At 43.1% G+C, this 19,880-nt stretch overlaps 1 protein-coding gene across 1 annotated transcript in view; it reads left to right on the top strand.

Annotated features, from left to right (window-relative positions):
- The first annotated feature begins 5,031 nt into the window (after positions 1-5,031).
- The window catches only part of GDPD4 (glycerophosphodiester phosphodiesterase domain containing 4), a 102,750-nt gene continuing 87,901 nt past the window's right edge, over positions 5,032-19,880 (top strand). The window contains exons 1-2 of the mRNA XM_053670782.1: positions 5,032-5,084; positions 5,227-5,279. The gene's annotated coding sequence lies outside the window, so the exon portion shown is untranslated. The remainder of the gene's footprint in view (positions 5,085-5,226; positions 5,280-19,880) is intronic.

Raw genomic sequence — 19,880 nt, 5'->3', positions numbered from 1 at the left:
CCAGAGGCTTAGGGACCTGCAGGCCTGGGGTTAAAATCCTAGCGCAGCCTCATCACTTAGACAGAGCCCAGCTAACTGGTTAACTGCCACAAAGACTGTTTTTCTTACCTGTGTGTAGTAGGCTTCCTGAACGGGACACAACAGCACACAGCAGAAGACAGCTTAGTTTCTCTCCATTGCCACTTTAAACCGCTCTTTGAGTTAGGCCTTTCTGTTCCCCTGAGTGAAGTTTTACTCAGGTCCCATAGCTTTTCTAGTCACCCTTAGATCATTTTTAAAAGTTCATTTTAGTACACCAAAAAGCCTCAATTCAGAATCAAATGTGTCCACTGCAGAGTAATAACCCAAACTCCAAACTGCCTTGGAAGTTAAAGCTTTAGGCAAGAGAAGCCTAACTATTTCAGGTTGTTGTCTCCATCTTCCAGCCTGACTAGCCTCCTTTGCTGACCTTCTCCAGGGCCAGGGCCAGGGCCAGGAGAAGGGGGTCAGGGACAAGGACACAATCTCACAGGGCCAGTCATGCGTTGAGGCCCTCTGGTGGCATTGTAAAATTGCCAACCCCTTCTGGTGGCCTGAGCAGTTTTCTCAAGGTGACCCTGAAAGAAACCTTGGATGGCAGGTCCCCCCCCCACCAACCCCCGTCTGTCCTTGTAAAATTCCCATTCATGTGTGTACTATATATTTTTCTAACATTTTTGTTTTTGAAATTGATTATAAAGAAAACTTGTTTCTCATATAAAACTTAATCATTACAAAAATGCATAAATTAGAAAGCTATACACTCCTCCATAATCCTATCCCCCTAAATCAGTAATGTCTCAAAGTTGTCTTCTTTGGATATGTTAAATAAAATTTTGTTAAGTAAAACTTTATTTTAATACTTGATAATAAATTCATGTGATTCGAAATTTAAAAAGAAAAAAAAAGTGTGTGGGTTAAAAAAAATACAACAAACTTTCTTCTACACGGGGCCTGTGCCGTTTTTTAAAGGCCCTGTGTCACTTCGTTCAGGGAGGCGGGGCCAGTGGCTCCAGGGCTTTCCCAGGCAGCTTATGCTCTGGCATTAAAATATGCAGATTCAAATCCTGGCTTTACCATTCATTGTGTGAACTTGAAGTTAGGTAACCTGCTGTGCCACAGTTTGTTTATTTGTAAGCTGGTAATGATAATAGTACACAGATACACTTTTATCCAACACAGTCTCCTCTGATCATTGGTCTGTTAATTGAAAAAGCTAAAGTGAGGAATCATAAAAAAGACACATAAGTCTATCAGCTTTTTCTACTTAAAGAAAAAGAAAACCCACCTAAAATTTAGTGGCTTAAAAACAAACATTTGTTATATTCTGTATGATGGATGGAGTGGTTCCTCTGGTCTGAACCAGCTTGGCTGGGCTGTACGACCTAGGACGGCCTGTTTCATATGTCCAGAGTCTTCCCTGGGATGACTGGGTGGGTGTCTCTTCATGGGGTCCATCATCCTTAAGGCTTGAGTATGTTCACCTGGTGGCAATGGGTTCCCAGCGGCAGGAGAGGTCAACCCCGATGCGCATGTACATTTCAAGGTTCTCCCAGTGTGTCGTTTGCTGATGTTCTATTGGCCAAAGAAAACCACATATCCAAGTGCAGATTCAAGGTGGGCCAGGGAAGAGACACACTCCACCTCTTGATGGGGAGGAGCAGAAAAGTCACATTGTGCACAGGCTTGCATTTTAGGAGGAATATTGTGGTCATTTTATAATCTACCACACACATACTTTACACATTTTATTTTTAATTTAAAATATTCACCCATCTTCTGACAGAGAGTCAGAATCTATGAGGATAATTTAGCTGATTGGATTATGTATTCTCTTGCTTATTTAAATATTCAGATGAACCAGCTATGATTTCTAAGTTTCATTTCATTAAAGCAGATCAAGAATATCATCATAGGGAGAAACAATCTGAATGAAGACTACACCCAAAGTTTTATAATCTTCCTGCATTATCTCTTATAGTGTTCTACTCACGCCTAATTCGAATGTGGTTTATTTTCTAATGACCTACTGCTCTTCATTGAGTTTTTCAACTCACTGACTTAGTTTTCTTGAAAATGACATACTTTTATTTCCCTCAAATTCAAGTAAATTTAATTGCACTGCAAAATTATGCAATGGATGCACCTGTTCAAAGCCATTTAGGAGCAAGAACAACTTATTCTTGGCGTTGCTTGGTAATACTCACCCGGTGCGCATCTCGAAGCAGGCCAAAGCCCCAGTTAGTGTGTTTCTCAGGGGTCAGTAACAGCCTCAGTTTAGTGGACTTTGGTTTAGAGCTTCTATGGTACCAGCCTAGCAGGGCTGTTGTGAGGATTTTTTAGGTCCTGTAAATGCTCATTAATTGCTCATTGTTATTATTATCATGATCACTAGTATTTTTATTGATATTATTATTCAGTCCAAGGAAATACCTTGGGATGGGGGAGAATGGCCTAAGAAGGAGTAAAAAGTGCCACCCAGTAGCTTCAAGTAAAACTGGCAGGGGGAACAGGAGAGGGGGAAAGGGAGGGTCCAAGCAGGGAATTAGGAAAGTCACACCAGAGGCCCCAGGAGATGGAGCTCTGGGACAGGGGCGATTCAGGCCCCTGGAGGAGCGTGCAGGAGGGGGCATGTTCAGGGAGAATTATAATTTCAGCCTACTTACTTGAAGCATCTCGATGTAGAACAGTGATTTCTAAATGCTAGCTCACAGACTGGTTGCTTTAGTATCACCTGAGGAGCTTGTGAAAAATGCAGGAGTTCTCATTCCTGAGGTCTGCAGCAGACCCGGGACCTGTATTACTGCAGGTGTTACTGTAGATCTGGGCGCACAGCCAGGTTTGGGAAGCTGTGCCATGAAAACACAGGGCACGGGAGCCCACGGAACTTGGGCCGTAGTCCTGGGTTCAGAGCAGGCTTGCTATGTGACTTCTCTGGGACTCCCCCAGGCCCCTGTGTGGAGGGTGTGCATCGCATCCCTTGTAGAGCCCCCACACGTGGAGGGTCACTGTTAGGTAGCAGCAGGTGTTCTCTGTGTTGGAGGCCACCGCCCCAGACAGGCTCCTGGGCGGGTCTGCTGCCCCTCCACTCTGCCCCCAGGCCTGCAGCAGACAGGGGGCTTGGCCCATATGATCAGAAATCCCTTCCGTCTGTAAAGTTCTTTGTTTTTTCTCTCTTTTGTAGACACCAAGTTATTATAAGTTCATATGGTTTCTCATGGATATTGTTTCTACAGTTTTCATTTTTGCCATATTTTATTTTCATTGGTAAGTATATGTTTGTAATTTTTTAAATTTATGTTTTACATTAAGCTTTACATTTCTATACATTAAGTATTGTTGGTATACAATCTTGTATTCTTTATATTAGTTTCAGGTGTACAATATAGTGATTGGACATTTTTACACCTTAAAACATGATCACCCTGCTATTTCTAGTATCACCCATCACCATGAAAATTTATCACGGTATTGTTGGATCTATTCCCCTTCCCCTTTTCACCCATCCTCCCACCCCTCCCTTCTGATAACCACCTCATTGTTCTCTGTTTCTGTTCATCTTTCTTTGTTTTATTTGTTTTTGGATTCCACCTATATGTGAAACCATATGGTATTTGTCTTTCTCTGCCTGACTTATTTTACTTAGCAAAATATCCTCTAGATCATCCACCAAGGTTGCTTCCATATCTTGGCTATTGTAAATAATCCTACAGTGAAAATAGGGGTGAATATGTCTTTTGAAATCAGTGTTTTCATTTTCTTTGGATAAATACCCCAAAATGGAATTTCTGGGTTGTTTGATGTTCTGTATTTTGAGGACTCTCCATACTATTTTATATTTATAATTTTAAATTTAATAAGTAAATAAATAAAAGTATAGCCCTGGCCAGAGTGGCTCAGTTGGTTGGGCATTGTCCCACAAATCTAAAGGTTGGATTCAATTCCTGGTCAGGGCACAGACCTAGGTCGTGGTTTCATTCCTGATCCAGTCACCTATAAAAGGTGACAGATCAATGTTTCTTTCTCGTATTGATATTTTTCTCCCTCTCTTTTTCCCTCCCCTCCCCTCTCTCTAAAACCAATAGGTGAGTATAAAAGGAAAACTAAAATAAAAATAAAAGTGTAAGTGGTTCTTAGGGAAAGTTGAAAAATAGTTAAACACTCTTCTGTAATCCATCCTGAAAACACAAAGCCAGCACATTTGCTGTTGTGCCGCCATCTGCCGAGCAGGCCAGTGACCTTGTTAAACATGATGCCATTGTACTCTCCTGAGGTTGTCCCCAGGACTGTAAATTACTGGAAGCAAGAACAGAACTAACTGTTCCTACAGCCACGGGAGGAAGATAACATTGGAACAAACCATAGCCCCTGTTACAGAATCCCAACAGCCCTGGGGCCTCACAACAGCCCCCGCCCCTTTTTAATCCAATTCTAATCCAATAAAAGCTCAAGGTCCCCAGCCCCCAGTGCTGGTGTATCTCTCTACATCATTCCCTTCTCTTTTCTTAGAGAGTGAATAAGAACTTTACTCTCTACACTTCTCTTTGTGATTTCTTTTACAACCTGCCTCACCAACCAACCTAACACATCCCTGAAGGCAAGTTCTCAGGAAGGCAGGGTAATAATCCCAGCCCTTCATTTCCTCTCGAACTGCCTACAACTCCTCACACCCCTTCCACCTCCTCAGCACGAGACAGTATTTTAGGGGTAAGGGCTGTCACTCACTCTCAGTAACAGCCTGTTGCCACAGACTCAGTGCGATTCCCCTGAGGGGACAGAGGGTGGAGATTGTCTGGAACTCAGCAGGATGCGGTGCAAAGAGCAGGTCCACAGACGTGGAGGCCTGGCTCTTAGCCCTGGACTTGCCCCGTAGTTGTCAGTGACCCGGGGAAATCACTGCCCCTTCCCAGACAACAGTGTGTATCTGTCCAAGAAGATGGCATTTGAGGATCCTTGCTGGGAAAATGCTACAGGGTTGCCAGGTTCGGGTGGGAAGAGGAGACATCCTGGTAGAGGAGCTTAGCTAGAGTGTGTGGGCCTTCGTCACGCCCATCATGTCTTTATTTGTGAGTTTTCCTTTGCAGGGGGAAGTGCAAGTTCTTAAGTGAGAACTTGACTGGGTAATGTTTCTTTTCTGGCTACTGCCTTAGATTATTGTTATTTTTGGAAGAGATCTGTGAGATTCAAGGATGGTCTGCTTCCTTCCAGGTGGAGAGAGAGCCAAAAAGAAAAAGTCTTTGAAAGCACCAGCAGTCACACAGGTAAAGCCAGAGGCCACCCCTGGGCTACCCAGTGCCTGCAGATGGCAGGGCCTCCTTGTCATGTGGCTGACAAGGGCTGAGGGAGTCTGGGAAGTTGAGGGTGGGGGTGTGGCTGGGCGCAGATGCTGGAGGACCCTTGACATCAGGCTTCATTCTGGACTTGAGTCTTTAAGCAGTGGACCCCTTGGAAGTGTTTGAACGTGGTGTTTATTTGTTAACTTGTTCATATATTCTTTCATCACACTTTGTAGCAGGCACTCTGAGAAGGGCTGAAGCTAACTAGGAAGTGTCTGTGAGGGTGGCCCAAGAGAGCAGAGGGTTGGCCCACAGAGAACAGTGAGGACGCAGACGAGAGGATAGCAGTTGACACCATGAGCCCAGCACCTAGGTCCAGGTCAGAGAGGCTTCTGTGGCTGTCAGGGCTAAGTGTGCTTCATGGGCAGGACACGTCACTGTGGGTGACGTGTGTTGGAGTGGGGGCGAGCACTGTGGAGGTCCTGAATTGCTGGACTGAGGTCTGGGCTCTGCGTGTAAGCAATGGGGAGATGGCAAATGAGATTCAAATCGGGGAGCGATGTGCTGGATTTCTGTGTAGAGGGGTAGAATCACAGTAATTCATTATTCAGCAGGAGAACTCGGGGGCTGAGGAAGTGACATAGGCCAGTAAGGGGAAGGACAGCTGGCTTTAATTTTCAAAAGGAGACAACCAGGCAGTGTGTTGTGGGTGCGGGGAGCCAGTGCAATGGCAGTGGGAAAGCCAGTCAGGAAGCAGGGGACTGCAGCACATGGTGCAGTTTCCTTACACAGCCCCCGGAGCCTTAGTAAACTCCCAAGGGCATGAATTCATTCAATTTCTGTGGACAGGGGTGACTGTCCTGAGATGCTGTGCACCAGGGGCGGGTGCCTGAGTGATCCAATGCTTAGAGTCAGGAATGGATCGCAGAGATGGTGGAAAAAGAAGTTCAGAAATTGGAGTGAGTTAAATGGAAGGCAGTGGTGTTTCCTGCTGTGGAACTGAAGGTTTGAACCGAGGTTGCCCGACTCTGCAGAGGGGCAGAGAGTTCTCAGGTGACTCTGAGTTACACGGATCTTGAGATCGCTGACCTGCTGGTAAGAGGTCTGAAGGTGTATTCCAGCGTCCTCATTGTTTTCAGTAGTTGTATGACTAAACTAGGGCTGTCATAACAAAATGTCCCAGACTGGACTGGGTGAAACAATGGGAATTTATTTATGTCACTTGTACTGAGGCTAGAAAGTCAAGATGCAAGGCAGGTTCAGTTTCTTCTGAGCTCTCTGTCCTTGGCTGACAGGCAGCCCCCTTTGCGCTGGGCCCTCCCGCAGCCTTGCATCTGTGTGCGCACACGTCTTCAGTGTCTGTCTCTCTGTCTGTCTCCAGATTTTCTCCCCTCTAGTGTCTGTCAGAGTGGCTCAGGGCCCACCCTAATGGCCTCACTTTAATCAGCTCTTTACAGGCTCTGTCTATAAGTATAGTGCACTTGGGGGCACAGTACTCAGCCCATAACAGTAATCTCTAGCCACGAAGTGAGAAGAGCATGGAAATGGTGAGGAACTCATGGATGGGAGAGAAGTTTTGAAGGAAAATTTGGAGATGTGTTCACATTGAATGAAGGATTAGAAAATTAACTTAGAAAAAGTTAACCTTACCTCAACTCCCCCGCATGTTGAAATGGTGATAAGAAAATAAGGAGAGTAGAAAATAAATGTAAAGTTTTCCTATTTTTAAGTTTTTAGTTTGGTGTTACAGAAACCAGTTTTGCCTGAACTAAGCAAAAAGAAAATGCATCAAAAGGCTGTGCATTTTCAGAGTAAGTCTGGAGTCAGGGAAGGCACAGGAAGACTGGACAGAAGCCACCTGTGTCCAGCTCCATCAGGTGGAAGGGAGCAGAGCCGCGGACACTGAGAACATCTTGCGCCACAAGCACCTCAGCCTAAGAAGTACAGCGGTATCTCGGCACTCGTTTGTTCGTCTAGGAACTCCTGACAAGTGCTGCAACCAATGAGTACTGAATGAATTTTTCAAGTGATGAGTGATAAAACATTTTCCCTTGCGGCGTGGCATCGTGATTCATTCAAGTTCTAGCAAGAGGGCAAGTGCCAAGTGAGCAAGCACCAAGTGTTGAAACATTTTTTTCTCATCAAAACGTGACAAGTACAGGGTTTGACAAGTTCTGAAGCCAACAAGTAGAGAGGTATGACTGTTTCTGGAAAAAACACTTGAAAACATTGAGTATTATTAGAAACTAAAGATTTCATAATGATGAAAGGTCACTATATTAGGAAGGTATTGATATTATAACTGTGTCAGAACTTAATAATACAGCTTCAAAACACATGAAACAACCCTGAATGAAAGACATTTATGGTCAGAGATTTTAACATTTTGTACCAGAAAGAGCAGTGGAACATAGAAAAACATAGTAATCAGAAAGCATGTAGGTGTCTGAAAAACATTTTCTTTCACCTTGACCTAAACAACATAAAACAATATACCCGATGACTGTAGAATATGCAGTATTTTCAAATGTATAATATATGACATGGCACATTTGCAAAAACAAACCACATGAAAAACCATAAAATAATCTCAATAAATAAATTTCAAATGATTGAAATCTTATAGAGTATGCTCTGTGCCCACAACAAAATTGAATAAGAAATGAACATTAAAATATCTAGCTAAGCTTCTAAATGCTGGAAATTAATGTATTTTAACTCTTTTCCTATTGATCAAGAATAAACCACAATGGAAATTAGAAAATATTTTAAACTAAAGGATAATGCATATACAACAGTAAAATGTGTGGGGTACCAGCTAATGCAAGACTTAGAGGGAAATTTATAACTTTAAATGTTAAAAGGAAGAAATAGTTAATATTAAGTTTCTACTTTAAGAAATTTTTCCCAAGGAGGGAAATACTAAAGACAGCAGGAATCAATGATATGAATAGAAAGGATACAAACAATAGAGAAAATTAAAAAATCGAGCGTTTCTTTGAAAAAAATAAAATTGATGTACTATTAGCAAGATGAGAAGTAGGGAAGAGGGGAAGAGAAATTGCCAATGTGATGAATGATAAATGCAACAGGGAATGTCTTTTTAGAACCTAGACATAAAAGGATAAATTACAAACATTTTCATGCTATTAAATTTAACAAATTAAATGAAGTAGACAAATTCCTTGAAATACACAACTTGTCAGAACTGTGAGAGGAAATCGAAAATTTTAATAACCCACTATCACAATCAATTTGTATATCAAAAACCTCACCACAAGAAAGTCCATTGCCCAAAGAGTTTCACTCACTAATCAAATGTATAAGAGATATGCTAATCTCATACTAACTCAGAAAAAAGGAAGGGGAAGAATTCCCAGCTGATTTTTGAGGCCAACAATACCCTCATATAAAACCTGATAAAAACATTAGGAGAACTAAATGTACACATCATCATCATTTAGAACTTAGACTTAAAAATACAAAGTATTAGCAAATTGAATCCATCAGTTTAAACAGGATTGTATATCATGAGCAAGTGGGGATTATCTCAGTAATGCAAGATGAATATATCATTTCAAAATTACTCAATATAATTAATTCACCACATTCACAAAATAAAGTAGAAAAGGTACATTTGACAAGTTAGCACTGATTTATGAGGAAAGCTTTGGGAAAACTAGGAATAGGGATGAAACTTCCTCAATTAGATCAAAGACATTTACACATATATTTACTAAAAAGTCAACATCATTTTTAATGGTGAAGCAGTGATTATTTTCCCTGTAAGATCAGAAATAACACAAGGATACCTGTTCTCACAACTTCTATTTAGCACTGCGCTGGAGATCCTAGCCAGTTTAATAAGATAAATGGCAGGCATAAAGAAAGAAATGAAACTCCTAATTTGCAGATATAATACTTTACATTTAAAAATTTTTAAGGAATCAGCAATAATCTTACTGAAATATATATTAGTTAAGCAATGTCTCAGGATACAGAAATCAATAACTTAAAAAAATTAAATAACATTATAGCAGCATGAAAACACAAAATAGACATGAATTTAAGGGAAAATTTGCAAGTCCTGGGAAAAAAGATACATGACATTTCACTCAAAACTGCAAAGGTTTACTGAAAGAAGATGCAAATAAATGGAGTAGTATACCACATTCATAATGGAGAGAAACTATCATAGATATTGGTCGTCATGGAATTGACCTACAAAGTCAACTTAAGAGCAATAAAAAAAAAAAAGTCCTTATTCCTGTGAAGCTGACAAAAGATAAAGCTCATGTGTGCAGTTGCTTCTTCAAGATTGAAATTACTGGTGACATAGGTAAACACGGTTCGCCTCACAAAACATAACAACATTACAACTAAACTATAGAACAATCATTACTCAAAACCATCAGAAATCAAGTTGAATAGAAGTCTGACAACTATGGTAAGAAACTACATCCAGTCAGACTGGTAGGAGGGGTGCAGATTTGGAATGAGCAGATTTTGGAATTCACGTGCTGTAGGTAAAAACTTGGGAGGAATATCTCAGGAGCAAGAAGTCCCAGCCCCACACTAGACTCCCCAGCCCAGGGTTCCAGTGCCAGGAAGACAAATCCCCACACCTTCTGGCTGCAGAAACCAGCAGGGACTGAGTCAGTGGAAGAAACTTCTGGAGTCCCAAGTAGTTCCCCTTAAAGAACCCCCACGCAGACATTCAGACTTACTCCTTCTGAGCTCCAGCATCAGGGCAGCAGCTTGAAAGGCACCAGTGGGATATTCAGGGAGAAACTGAACTATCTGGCATCAAGGTGAGCCTGGGGTATAACTTTCTCCCAGACAGAAAGGTGGGCAGAGGCCATTGACCCTTTTCTGAGCCCTCCCCACACAGAGCCACAGCACTGGCAGGCAGGTGTCATATCTGAGATTCCATCATCCTGGATAACACTGTTTTCCCTGCCCTGGAGATCCCCAGAGATGTCATCCCACCCAACTTATGGGGCCACACAAGCTGCTTTTCCATATGAATAGCTGGTCTTAGCTCATGCTGCACAACTTTTTAAATCCTATCAAGCAAGTGATAGCCAGCCTCAGTGAGCTCCCAACTTCCATCCTTCTTGCTAAGTGGTCCCAAGCCATCACTAGCAGCAACCAGCCTAGATTCACAGCTTGGCTTTGCCCAGGAAGCTCCAAGCCCAGCACAGGTAGCAGCCATCTCAGATTGCTTTATAGCTCAGGCAGCGGGGTGGGGGGGGGCCTGGCAAAACACAGGTGGGGCTGATCTTAGCTGGCACCACCCAGGAAACTGGAGCCTGCACACCCAATGGACCCAATGGACAGCTATAGAGCACATTTGAATACCACCACCCTGCCCCTGAATGACTGACTGATCTTCCATGAAGGGTAGGGCAGGAGTTCAGGGTCAGTGGTCACAGCCAGTCCTTGCAGATGACTGGCCTGGGTAAATTCCTCCCATTGACCTGCCAACAGCAATCAAGTCTCAACTACAAGAGGAGGGTGTACTCATCCCACACAAAGGGTACATACACCTTGAGTACCCAGCTTGGGTGATAGAGGAGGCTGTGCCACTGAAACCTACAGGACACCTACTACATTAGGCCTCACTACAAAGTCAGGGAGTCATAGCAGCTCTATGTAATACATGGAAACAAACACAGAGAGGCTGCCAAAATGAGGAGACAAACAAACATGGCCCAAAACAAAGAACAGATAAAAGCTCCAGAAAAAGAACTAAACAAAATGGAGATAAGCAGTCTATCAGATGCAGAGTTCGAAACATAGATATAAGGATTCCCAAGGAAATTAATGATGACCTCAACAACATAGAACAGATCCAATCAGAAATGAAGGATACACGACTTAAAATAGAGAACAATTTACAGGAAAACTAAAGTAGAGTGAATGAAGCCAAGAATCGAATCAACAATGTGGAGCAGAAGGAAGAAATAAAATGAAGGAGAGAATCCTAGAAGCAGCAAGAGATAAGGGGACAGTCACTTACAAAGGACCTCCCATCAGACCGTCAGCTGATTTCTCAAAAGAGACCTTATAGGCAAGAAGGGGTTGGAAAGAAGTATTCCAAGTCATGAAAGACAAGGACCGCCATCCAAGATTGCTCTATCCAGCAAAACTTTCATTTAAAATGGAAGGGCTGATAAAGTGCTTCCCAGATAAGGTCAAATTAAAGGAGTTCATCATCACCAAGCCCTTATTATATGAAATGTTAAAGGGACTTATCTAAGAAAAAGAAGATAAAAATTATGAACAATAAAATGACAGCAAACTCACAACTATCTACAACTAGAGCTATAAAAACAAAAGTAAAAACAAAAACAAAGCAAATAACTACAAGAGGATCAGAATCATGGAGGTCACATGGAGGGTTATCAGCGGGGAGGGGAAGGGAGAGAATTGGGGAAAAGGTACAGGGAATAAGAAGCATAATTGGTAGGTACAAAATAGACAGAGGGAGGTTAAGAATAGTATAGGAGATGAAGAAACCAAAGAGCTTAAATGTATGACCCATGGACATGAACTAAGGGAAAGAGTGAATGCTGGAGGGAGGGGTGTGCAGGGCAGAGGAGGCTAAAGGGGAGAAAAGATGGGACAACTGTAATAGCATGATCAATAAAATAAAGAACAAACTGACAGTGACCAGAGGAGGTGGGGGAGGGTGGTAATGGGGTAAAGAAAGGGAAGATGCAAGCAAAGGAACATAATAGAAGACTCATGGGCATGGACAATGAGGGGGGACTGACTGTGGGAATGGGTGAGGATGCAGTAGGGGAGAGCAATGGGGAAAAAGGCAGGACAATTGTAACTGAACAACGATAAAAAAGTAATAAAATTTTAAAAAAGAAAAGATGAAAAGTATGAAGAATAAAATGCCAATAAATACATATCTATAAGAAATTGAATCTAAAAACTAAGCAAACAAGAACAGAGATAGAATCATGGATATGGAGAGTGTTCCCATAGTTACCAAATGAGAGGGGTGTGTGGTGAAATGGGTGAAGAGGTGAGGGGATTAAGAAGTACAAATAGGTAGTTACAGAGTAGCCATGGGGATGTAAAGTACAGTATAGGAAATGGAGTAGCCAAAGAACCTACACATGACCAATGGACGTGAACAATGATGTGGGGACTGTCTGAGGAAGTAAGGGGTGCTGGGTGGAACAGGGCCAAGGGGGAAACATTGGGAAAACTGTAATAGGATAATTAATAAAATATAACTTAAAAATTCGATTACCTTCAGCACAAAAATAACTGAGTTCTGGGCTTACCTCTTTGAATTCTCTCTTTTAGCTTTTGGCCCCATAGTGCCTCCCCTTCTTATAAATTGTTATATAATTTAAGATGTTTTCTTTCTTTTTTTTAAAATTTTTTTCATTGATTATGCCATTACAGTTGTTCTATTCCCCCCTTCATTCCCCTCCACCCTACCCCCGTCCCCACCATTACCCCCCTTTAGTTTATGACCATGTGTCTCAAGTTCTTTAGATTCTATATTAACCATACTATCCTTGCCCCCCCATCAATTTTCTATCTACTGTCTATGCTACTTATTTTCTGTACCTTCTCCCCCCTTCTCCTCCTCCCACTCCCCTATTGCTAACCCTCCTTGAGATCTTCATTTCTATGTTTCTGCTCCTGATCTAGCTGTCCTTTTAGTTTGCTTTTGTTTTAGGTGTGGTTGTTAATAACTGTGAGTTTGCTGTCCTTTCACTGTTCATATTTTTTTAACTTCTTTTTCTTAGATAAGTCCCTTTAACATTTCATATAATAAGGGCTGGGTGATGATGGACTCCTTGAATTTGATCTTATCTGAGAAGCACTTTATCTGTCCTTCCATTCTAAATGAAAGTTTTGCTGGAGAGAGCAATCTTGGTTGTAGGTCTTTGGATTTCATGACTTGGAATACCTCTTTCCAGCCCCTTTTTGCCTGTAAGGTCTCTTTTGAGAAATCCGCTGACAGTCTGATGGGGACTCCTTTGTAGGTGACTGTCCCCTTAGCTCTTGCTGCTTCTAGGATTCTCTCCTTCATTTGAATTTTGGCTAATGTAATTAGGATGTGCCTTGGTGTGTTTCTTCTTGGGTCCAACTTCTTTGGGACTCTCTGAGCTTCCTGGATTTCCTGGAAGTCTATTTCCTTTTCCAGATTGGGGAAATTCTCCTTTATTATTTGTTCAAATAAGTTTTCCACTGGTGGCTGTGCCTTTCCCCCTTCTGGTACCCCTATAATTCAGATGTTGGAGCATTTAAAGATGTCCTGGAGGTTCCTAAGACTCTCCTCATTTTTTTGAATTCTTGCTTCTTCACTCTTTTCTGTTTGGCCATTATTTGCTTTCTTCTGGTCCAATCCATTGATTTGAGTCCCAGTTTCCTTTTCATTGCTATTGGTTTCCCGTGCAATTCCATTCATTTCAATTAGTTTCACCTTCATGTTTGTCTAATTTGTGGCTATAATCAACCAGTTCTGTGAGGATCCTGATCACCAGTGTTTTAAACTGTGCGTCTGAGAGTTTTGCTATTTCTTCATGGGTTAGATTTATAGGCTCTGGGGCTTTGAGTTCTTCTTGAGCCATTTTGGTCTCGCCCGTTAAGTATGAGGAGCGGAGCCTTGGACTCTCAGGTGGCTGGGTTGTGATGCTGTATGTGGGGGCGTGGTCAGAGCGGGGAAATGGCGACCTCCTCTGCTGTTTCTCGCTGCTGGGTGAGGAGCAGAGCCTTAGGTGGTTCACCAGGGTGGGGCCTCTCAGGTCGCTGGGTTATGATGCTGTATGTGGAGGCAGGGTCAGAGCGGGGAAATGGTGGTGCCCTGTGCTGCAGCTCGCCGTGGGGCCTGCTCAGTCCCGTAGTCTCACCGCCCACTTTCTCCTTGTCTATCTGTGCAGCAAAGTGCGACCACAGTCAACCCGCAGCCCTGCTCCCTTGCTGTTTCCCCGCAGTCGCCCGCTGAGTTGCTTACTAGGTCCAACCCTTCACCTGGGTTCCGCGCACCCAAGTCCGTCTGACCAAGTTTTTCTGTGCCACCCCGCTCCAATAGCTGCTGGTTCTGCCCCTCTTACCGGTCAGGCTGAAGAATTTGTTGTTATCAGACTTCCGAAAAGTTCAATTTTCTGTGTTCTGGCTGTGTTTTCTGTTGCTAATATTTATTTGTCTCTAAACTTGGTTGTGAGAGAAGGCACAGCATCTCCACCTATGCCTCCATCTTGGCGGAAGTCCTAAGATGTTTTCTTGGTTTCATATATTATCTAGCTTTTAATTTGCCTCTGGTAAGAGTCCATTTTCTAGTTCCATTACTAGAAGATATCACCACCATCTAGTTTTTCTGCCAATCAGTTAGGTAAAAATTATTGCATGACAGATACTTCTGGGCACTGTGTGTATAGTGACAGGCAAGACAAAGATTTGAACTTAAAAAGTTAACATCTTCCTAGGGGATTATTGATTTTTCTATTCAAACTGATTTGGAAGCAGTGGTTATAAAGTGAATGAACTTTAAGCAGATGGCAGCTTCCATGGAGGGCTAGAACCTCACACAATAGACTCTTAAACTTCAGTACCATGCTGAACTCGTGGACCATGATCAAATCTGCACAAAGTCTGGGTTAGGGCAAGAAATAGGAGGGAAGAAGCTGAGATGGTAGGTGAGGGACTGACATTTTAAAGATGACTAGGATCATTAGCAAAGACTGAAGAAGTGACATGGGAGGCATCTGTGTTTTTGTGTTTTCTGTCCCACAGATACTGAGAATATGAACCTCAAAAAGAGAAAAAGTAAGAAACAAGCTTTAGAAAATGTCTCTGTAGAGCCACCCTCCCAAGTTGCAGAAGTACCTTGGACTGTAAAACCCCTCTACGCAGCCTTACCCAAGAGCATACAACCTACCCAGGTTTCAGCAGTCCCCAAGTAGAAAGACAACAAACCAGAGCCAGTCAAGGACACCATCAAACACCACTGATACCTGCAAGGATGACACTAGACAACTGATACCCTTTAAGGATTCTGATTCTATCCAAACACCCACCCGGGAGCCACCAGGAAGGCCACCCTCCAAATGGCATTGCTTGCCTTGAAGGTGAATGAATGAACAATTTCCTCCATGGAGGTCCCTCATTCAGAAACACAACCCAAAAGGACCTCCACTATTGAATCCTCCCAAGAATCATCTCTTATATTTTCTACAACAGCCATCATGTCCTTCTCTGGGCTGTCTTCAAAGAAGAATTAGCTCCATCTTGCCACCTTCTTCTGCTTCCTTTCTGCACTAGTTTAGTGATAGTAGGGATTGGTCAGGAAAGGTGTGCAGAAAAACCACTGAGACTCCGGGATAATATTCTGGTCAAGCCTCTTTATAAAGGATGCAGTTCCAGAGCACAGGCAAGGAAAAAACAGCCATTGTGGTCTTGGAGCTGGAGCCTGTTGTTCTCTGGGTGATACAGGGTCTGTCTCATCTTAACCCCTAACAGTTCCCGCTGCTAACAGATGGTTGTGGTGAACATCAGCATGTAAATAAAGGTAGCCTTTCGGGAATACAAAAGGTAAATGGTGTATTCTTTGGAGCCCTCATGGTCACTTACAGTGACAAAGACAAGGGCATGAGTACAAAACCAGTGCTATCCTGAGTCAGAAAATAAGTGGCATGGGCATGAGTCAGAGGCAAAGATCTCACCCTATGCACATATTCTGTGATCTAGTTTGCTGTGGGATGCATCCCTATAGCTCATTGAAGGCTAATTCCCCCCTGGGAATGTGTCATAGTCCTGAGCCCACGCAATGGTGTTTGATCTTGAAGGGAAACTAAAGCGCAAACAAGCCTCTGGAGCCCCTTCTGCTGGTAGAGCAATGGTAGAAGCGGTGAACTGAGTTCCACTCGGTGACCATCTCCTAGTCACACTTAGTCTCTGGGCCTCAGTGTTGTATATGATGGGCAGGGAGGGCAGACCACTGCAGTGCCTTCCCCCTGGCTCAGATTATCCTGGGCTGACTGACGAGTCATGTAGCCACTGGGGACACAGGGTGGTCTTGGACAGCCACATGGTCATCCCAGAGAGTGGGGCTGCCTGGTTTGGGGCCTCCATTTCCACCACCAGCCCCTCCCCTCCCACAGGTAGCTGGGGAAAACAGGACTAGTCCCCCCTGTGGGGTGGCTGGGCACCCAGACATGTGGGGGTGTGAGCGTGAGCAGGGCTTGGCTCTGCTGAGCATCAGGGGGACCCTGAGGCTGGTCACAGGCACGCCCACTTCAAGGAGGTTCTCCATTGTTACTTCTCTAGGCACTCGTCCCAGCCACCGCCCCAAATCATTCCTTCCTGGTTTGTAGCCCCCTCCCCAGACCTGCCCAGGTCACAGCCCAACTTGGTTGTTCCATCCTAGTGACCAAGTAATGTTTTATAGGCACCCATTAGATTTAAACCAAGGCAGCATTTTTCTTGGGGTTCTTGGAGGTTTCTTGATGAGCCAGGGAGATGTTTCTGGCAGGTGCCAGTTGAACAGCTGCCAGGTCCAGATCCTGTGGCATCAGTGCTGGCAGCTCCTGTGGGGAGGCCAGTCCGGCTCTGCATTTCCCCAGGCCCAGGCAAAGGCCAGAGCAGCCAAGGCCACACAGCATATAAGGAGCAAAGGCGGACTGATCTGCAGTTCAGTCCCACACAGCAGCAAGAAATGAGATCCTCCACACAGGGTGAGGTGATGCTTTGGGGGCACAGAAGAGAGATGGCATAATGCCCTTTGGAACACTGGGAGGGGAATTCAGGGGGGGAGAGTTCTTTGCTCTGATCATGGAGGGCACTGGAGGGGTGGGGAAGCATGCACATAGATGTGGAAGCCTGAAAGTGCAGGACGTGGTGAATAACTTTACCCTTTTCCCTACTCTACCTTCATTGTGAACTCTTTTCTGGTCCAGATAGAAGAGAGATGGGCAAGTTGCTTACCTTGCATTTTCTGGCTAATTCATTTATGTAGTAGTTGGTTGTCAAGTTCCTAGGTACAGGGGCTATATGATCTGGGTGTTATCCTGCCCTGCCACCTTCTTCCACCTGCATAGCCACTTAGCTTATCCCTCAATTTAGGTGTGTGCCTGTTTTCAACATCGTGCACTTTCAGCTGTCATTCTTATATTTATGAATAAATAGGCATCCAGCCCAATTTTCTACACGTTGATAAAGAGGACTTTTAAAATGAAAAATTAACAAGTTGGAATTGTTTCTGCTGACAAACTACTAAGATAATAAGATTCCTGGCCAGTGGGCATCATCAAAATTTGAAAATTTTATACCTCAAAAGACAAATGATAATCCACATAATTGGAGATAACTGTCCCAAATATATAAAGAGCTATTACAACTGAACAACAAAAAGACAACCCAATTAAAAAATGGACAAAGGATTTGAATAGACATCTCTCTGAAGAAGATAAAGAAATGGTTAATAAGCCCATGGAAAACACTCACAGTCATTAGCCTTCAGGGAAATAAAAACCAGAACTACAATGAGATATCATTTCACATCTCCCAGGATGGCTTTAATAAAAATAAAGATAATAACAAGTATTCACAAAAACATAGAGAAATTAGAACTGTCATCCACTCCTGGTGGGAATGCAAAATGGTGCAGCCACTGTGAAGAGGTCTGGCAACTCCTCAAAAAGTTAAACATGGAGTTGCCAGATGACCTGTAAGTTAAAATAGGTGTCCAAACAAAAACTTGTACATTGATGTTTTTAGCAGTATTATTCATAATGGTCAAGAAGCGAAACAACACAATATTGATTATCTGATGAATCGATAAATAAAATGTGGTTTATATCTGTCCATACAGAGAAATATGACTTGCTAACAAAAAGAAGTGAAGTCCTGATCCATGCTGTGACATGGGTCAACCTTGACAACAGTGTCAGTGAAAGAAGGCAGTCACAAGGGACCACATTGTATGATTCTGTGTATGAAATTTCCAGAATGGGCAAATCCATAGACAAAAGAGCAGTGGTTATGTAGGGCTGGGTGTGGGCATGGTAGATAGGATTAAAGGGTTATGGCTAAGAGTTATGGGGTTTCTTTTGTGTGTGATGAAGACGTCCTAAAACTGATTGTGGAGATGGTTGCACAGCTTCCTCAATGTACTAAAAGCCACTGACTTGTACCCTATATGGGTGAATTGTATGGTGTACGAATTGTTTCTCAATAAAACTCTTTTAAAAAAAGGAGATGGCTGACTCAGCCAAGATGGAGACATAGGTAACCACACTTCGCCTCCATGCACAACCACAACAAAAATTACAACTTGAATACAAAACAAATATCACCCAGATTTGTCAGAAAATCAAGACATGGAAGTCCGACAACCAAGGACTTAAAAAGAAGCCACATTCATTCAGATAGGTAGAAGAGGTGGGGACACGGAGGTGCTATGAGGTGGTGGAATGAGGAGTCCCACCTCCGTGTGTGGTGGGAAAAAATTGGGAGGGGATACCTTGGGAGTAAATGATCCCAGCCTCAGACCAGACCACCCAGCCCAGGGTGCCAGTGCCAGGAAGATAAGTCCCCATAACTTCTAGGTACAAAAACTAGTCACACATAGACACCTAGCCTTAGGTGTAGGACTTAGACACCTAGATTTAGTCTTACCTCTGACATTTATTTACTCTGACATTTTCTCCTCTTACCTTTGTATTCTAATCCCAGTATCTTCATTTGCAAAGTGGCAATAATTATAATACCCACTCACCCCTAACATCAGTAGGCTTTTGTTATTTGACATAGTGAGTGTAAAAGCATTTTCTAAATAGTAAGACAGCATACAAGTGTGTGGTGTTCTGGGGATTTTTTCTTTTTTCTTCTTTTTTACTGGAGACCACATTTATTATTTTTATCTGATACCCACAACTCATTTTTCATAGGGGTAGTTTTGCCTCTCTAAAAAGATTTGGAAGGTAAGAAAAAAGTTCTCAGTGGGCAGTGATGGTGACTGAGGCTGAGTTGGCGGTGGGGAGCAGGTCTGTGGGCGTGCCCCCATGCTGACCTGCAGCCCGGGTGGCTTCAGCGTGTGCCTGGGGGAGCACTGGAAGAAGCTGTCATCGAGGGCCTGTGATAGGTGGTGCTGAGCCGCAGAATTCCACGTGGGGAAGCCTGCTTCCTGTGGTTAGGATCTGGAGCCTTCGGTTTATTCTAGGAAGGTCTGCAGCATTTTGTTTGGAATCTTTTTCCTGGCTGCAGTATTAAAAGTATTTTATTTTTCAATTACAGTTGACATACATTATTAGTTTCAGGTGTACATCCCAGTGATTAGACATTACATAACTTAGTGATCTTCCCTTTAAATCTCGCACTCATCTGATACTAAATATGGTTATGAGAATATTATTGACTATATTCCCTATGCTGTACATCCCCATTGGATATTCTGTCACTACCTATTTGTACTTCTTAATCCCTTCCCCCTTTTCACTCATCCTCCCTAACCCTCCTCCAATCTGGCAACCATAAAATGTTCTCTGTATCTATGAGTCTATTTCTGTTCTGCTTGTTTTTGTTTCTTAGAGTTGATTGTTGATATTTATTTAT

Source organism: Artibeus jamaicensis, unplaced genomic scaffold, assembly GCF_021234435.1.
Source record: "Artibeus jamaicensis isolate MK-2021 breed Jamaican fruit bat unplaced genomic scaffold, CSHL_Jam_final contig_64, whole genome shotgun sequence".
NCBI classification, from domain to species: Eukaryota; Metazoa; Chordata; class Mammalia; order Chiroptera; family Phyllostomidae; genus Artibeus; species Artibeus jamaicensis.
This window is presented reverse-complemented; position numbering and strand designations above follow the sequence as displayed.